This window comes from Corythoichthys intestinalis, chromosome 1 (assembly GCF_030265065.1).
Source record: "Corythoichthys intestinalis isolate RoL2023-P3 chromosome 1, ASM3026506v1, whole genome shotgun sequence".
NCBI lineage: Eukaryota > Metazoa > Chordata > Actinopteri > Syngnathiformes > Syngnathidae > Corythoichthys > Corythoichthys intestinalis.
The window spans coordinates 10822188-10827820 of record NC_080395.1 but is presented as its reverse complement, the minus strand read 5'-3'; positions in this window follow the sequence as shown (position 1 = coordinate 10827820).

Below are 5633 nucleotides of genomic sequence, written 5' to 3'. Positions count from 1 at the left end.
AAAATGGGTTATTATTTGAAATACTTGGATGCTGCCTGTCCCTTTGTTTATTATTGGTTCCATTTTCAAGCTTTATTTGAATGGTTTCAGGGAAGATGTCTTAACCTTGTGCATTGTAATGTTTTCTGATCTGATGAATTTTAAAATTACTTGACCTTTTTTATTTTACTATTACCCCCCCACCACCACCACCACCACCACCACCACCACCACCACTACTTCCTTTATTGTGAACTAGGGGACACAGCTAATATGTGTCTTTTGAATTCATTCGTTTTGAAAACATTAGTAATGACTTAAATTCGTACGTTTATCATATTTATTCAATATTTTGGGAGTCCAAACGCTTAACCATATTACGCTGATAACCTAAACGTTTCTACTTCCGGTTCACATTAAGCAACATCTGTGTTCCCATCCGGGACTTGCAGTTTGTTCCTGTACTCTTCTAACCAAACGAGCTTCTTAAAAGCATTCTCATCGGGTAAGTACCCAAGTAAGCGTTTTATTGGACTATACGTCCCATTTTAAGCTTCGCGGAAGCCGTTTGGCTTTATGTGGAAGCTTTGCAGGCTTGCGGAACTTCGTTTTGTTTAGCTTGGCTCGCTAGCCAAGACACGTAAATGCATTTCAATTGCTTTCGCTGAATGGGTCCGTGTGTACCTTTCGACCATTCGTTTTTCCTCCTAATTTTGATTTAAATTTTTTGTGCTTAACAAAAAACGAGAAATGAATTGTCTCCCGTTTCCCGATCAAACACCGGAAATTAAATAACTGAAAACGAGCCTTGATCCGTTTTTTTATTTATTGATCTTACGTGAAAAAACAAAAATACGCCTAAGATTTGTTTTCCACCAAGTTCAGTTTTGCAATGAACCACGACCTAGAAGACGACCTTATTATTGTTATTATTATTATTATCATTATTATGTGTCTGTAGCAGTCTTTTCTCTATAAGAAGAAGAATGTTTGGCGGGCCGTGGCTCATTTTAAAGCAACACTAGGTAGCTTTTCAACCTTTTATAAAATATTTTCATAACACCTGTGATAGTATGTCGACTAGTTGAATGACACCTCTTTTATATCTTGATGGGGTCTGTATCGCTTTCACCAGCACTTTGAGGAGGGTGGCAGGAAGCCTGGCACACACAAAAAATTATGAATGTGCTGACTATTTTATGGCATACATCACTTTCCCCGTTCACTATAAAGATTGAAGTCGATGCGAACGCTTTCGCGCAAACTGCAAAATGTCAGAGCAACAAAAAAGGCAAAATGGGGAAAAAAAGCCCAGCTTTCACTCTGTGGCGTGACCAGACCCGGCTGCAGAAAGAAATTACAGGGGGGGCATTACATTTTTTGGGGGGGGGCACACTTCTTCAATGTAAATTTAGCCCTAACAGTGGCGTTTTTACCCATTATATTTTCTGATGATAGTGTCAGTCAGTGAAACTGCAGGAGGTGGCAGCGCTATCCCTTCATGTTGACTTTCGGCCGCGTCTTTGTCATCGCTTGAGTTCGTCTTTAGTTTCTTGAAAAAAACACGGATGTCCATTCCAATTTGAATTAGCAACGGAGGAGCCGCTCAGTCGCCATTTCTGTAACCGGAGCAATCCCTATCCAATCGCAGTACACAATGGCCGGCTATTCAGCCCGCCCCCCTTATCTGTGATTGGCTAGAAATTGCAACATTCGCTGCTCTGATTGTGACGACAGATCAAGATAGGATGACTAGAGCAGTGTTTTTCAACCTTTTCTGAGTCACGGGATGTTTTTACGTTGGGAAAAATCTCGCGGCACACCACACCAAAATGTTCCAAAATTACTTTCTGTATAGTATATTTATTCATAAAATAATTTCTCAGTATTTATACTTACTCAGTGTGAAACGTTTAGCAATTAGGCTTGAAAAACTATCAGACAGGGGACTTGGGCAAATCATTTAAGCACATCAGGGCTGGTCGTCTCGCTGACAATGGCTTTGCAGACAGGTAGTATTAACGTCTCTGCCACAGTTTGGGACTTTTGGGATTTAGCAACAAAGTAACTGGCTTTCAGGGCGTTCTTATTTACCTTTGTAGTTTTCCTCAAAAAAGTTGCCCATTTCTCTGTGTTTTCACGAAGGCGTACAAAATAATCCGAGGACTTGTTCTGAAGCGACGGGGGTTCATTTGGAGATGAGTTTAAGCTTGTATGGCGCCATGGCGCTAGATAGCCACTCGTGTCGCGTTCAAGAACTGCTCGGATTTCTAGGTATCTCCCACCTAGCTGTCCTCGATAATGTGTTGGAATAAAACAAAGAGGGAGGATTAACGGTCGTCACATATGGATAAAATAGAAAGGACACTTTTGTATATATCGACACTTGACGAGTCAAATAATGAACAGTAGAAGTGCTGGGGTCCACATTGTTACAGAGAGCAAGGTGGCTGATGGCTAGAAATCCGAGCAGTTCTTGAACGCAACACGATTCATCTGCACACAACCGAGAACTTTTTCCACATTCCTTCCTTTCTACTGCAACTTTGCCCGACGATGTTAAAAAAAAAGCGACATTGGATAATTTCTCGCTGCGGCGGCACAATCGGTTGAAAAACACTGGAATATAGGGTTCATTCTCCCCGTGTGTGTGTGTTTTTGTGGAAGATTTAAAAAAAAAAAAAAATTACACAGTACAGTTTAATCGAGCTAGGGCGGGCACAGCCGTCCCTCAGGGCGGGCACGGCCCCCTAATGCCCGCCCATGCCGCCGGGTCTGGGCGTGACGCTTATGGGGTTATATTGCTGACACCATTCTGAGTGAGCAACAATGAATATTTAACACATTAACCAAGATCTGAGCGAGCAATAATGGATATTGAGCACATTAAACTAGATTTCGAGCATTTAAAAAAAAATATTGAGCGAGCAGTTGAAGATTTTAAGCGAGCAGTCGTAGATTTTGAGCACAGAAAATAATAGTGAGCAAAAAAAAACCTACTCTGTGCCGCTCAATTTCCCCCTCCTGCTCTTGCTCCATATCTCAACTCCTGTGCTCGTCGGTGTTTTCTCCGCGCGCTGATTTGAGCACACGCATTTCCAACGTGTCACGAAGCCAACCAATCGGAGAGCTGGCGGAAGTACACAGGTTGACTGTTTGCCCTCCAATTAGATCACTTGTTACATTCGCCCGGAAAAAGCAAAGGTGACTGACTTCAACGGGAGAACGGCGACTTCGTTGAAACAACTTATGGCACTATTTATGATCGTAATTATTGTCTCGTGTACTTTAGTGATGTAATATTAGGCCTGCCTTATCTGTGTTTCCTCATATTTTAAGACAGTAGCTTAAGCCTGTGACTGACGAAGTGTACTTCTGCCAGCTCTCTGATTGGTTGGCTTCTGGACACGTCGGTAACACGTGTGCTGATCTCACCGCGCAGAGAAAACAAACTGATGAGCACTGGAGTCGAGATACCGAGCGAGAGCAGGACGGGGGAATTTAGCGGCACAGAGTATATATTTTTTGCTCAATATTATTATTTGTGCTCAAAATCTACGATTGCTCGCTTAAAATCTTTGTCTGATCGCTCAATATATTTTTTTGTGCTCGAAATCTAGTTTAGTGTGCTCAATATCCATTATTGCTCGCTCAGAATAGTGTCAGCAATATAACCCCATAGACGCCAACCCCTAAACCGAACTCTGCAGCACTAACAAGTTCGTGTGGGGTGGGGCAGCCACACTAAGCCACGGTTTAGCCACTACCGGATTCATTACCTTATTACTATTTATCTTTCACACAGCTGCTGGAAAAAGAAATGTTGTTTAATCCATCTGCAGGCGACCAGGAGATTGATTCGTGATTTATTGATGATTTTACAACACTGAGTGGTCGGCGCTCTGTGATTTATTGATGATTTTACAACACTAAGTGGTTGTGTGTTGGTCCTCATGGGAAACGCAGTCTTCCTTAAAGGGTATGTAACGGCAAAGGGGGTGTGAGACATCAATAGAACCGTTATGTGCCAATATAACAAATATTGATAAAGGTAACAAAAAAAATCAATCACATTAATGAGCAATTATCGAAAATAGATAAAAAATGACGAAGATTTCCGAAAGTGTTCCGGAAACAGCCGAATGGGGTGGGGACGTCACGACAAGTGATTGACAGTCGAGGCGGAGCCAGGTGCCATTGTTTTTTATCGACGAGAGAGTAGCGTTCGTGTTTGTTTGAACAAAACATCACTAAAATGGTTCAAAACTGCTATGCTATGTGGTGTACAAATAGCTATTTAACGGAATATAGTATCCATGAGTTCCCGAACGCGAAAAAAAAAAGCTGGACTACGCAGACAATGGGTAAAGTTCGTCCGTGCAAAGAGGGCTAATTTTCTAGACCCAGCCTCCGGCACGGTTTTCTGTTATTTTCCACCTGAAAGCTTCTCGAACTATGGACAAGTGAAATCGGGTTTTGCTGCAAGCTTGCTGCTCAAAGCAGATACGGTGCCCACCAGACACCAGACACCTAAATGTCCCGAGATATCAAGAAAGAGGACGATGACTGGCAAAGGAGGCTAAGGCTAAGCAAAGGAGGGGAGCAGGCAAGCTCAAAATGGCCAGAGTGAGTACTCTTTTATAATAAAAAAATATCACGCATTGGATACAGGACTGGACACATGTATAAATTATCGCTCGTAAAATCTATCGAACAAATCCTCTGATCCCATTCATATTTGTGTCTGTTGGCAGAGCGCAAAACTATGATAGCGCAATAAATGATAATTATTCTATACATTACTTTATTTTGCGGTCACGGTGTATCAACTTCACAAAAAGAAATGCAAAAAATATCATTTGTTGTTTCCCACACGATCTGCTGCCGATGTTTCATCAGTGTCATTGCTCCCCTCAATGACCGTTTCATTACGCTGCACTGGCGTTCGTTTGGGCTCAAATTGGTAACATAAAACACCAATTAAAGCTTCGTAACTCTCCTCGTCACCATTAGATGAACATTCGTTACGTCCTTCTACGTCGGATTCGTCGCTGAAACTAGAAACGAAATTGTCTGCCATCATCGCCGCCATTCAGTATTAAAGCACTGAGCCTTTTTTCTTGTTGAAGAAACACCCCTCACTGTCAATTCTGAATTCTCTTTTATTGACAACGAGGGGTGTTTCTTTCACACACACACTCTGCCAGATCTCGGGCGCCGGTCGTTTTAGCTTGACAATCGAGCCAAATTTCTCTCATTTTCTTGTGTGTAATTACACGAAGTGGCATAATATGAATACAAAAGGCATGCGTTTATGGATAAATGATGGAATATTAACATTTTCCCAGGGCATGACATACTCTTTAAGGCAAAACACTTCCGCTTTTGTCCATTGGCATTGCAAAAATCGACCAAAACTTAAAATTACCAAGTATTTCTTTAAAAGCAAACTTTGTGGTAGTATTTCGTTTTTTGTTTTTTTCTTATTTCTGTTCAATAAACCAATATTGGAAAAATAGATCAGGGCTCAATTTCTTTTATTGAATTAACACTTTTTAATCACAGAACGGGAGACTGTTCATTTCTCGTTTTTTCTTAACACATATCTAAACAAAGAACTTATTTGGGCTCGTTTTCCATTTTTTTGTTTTCCA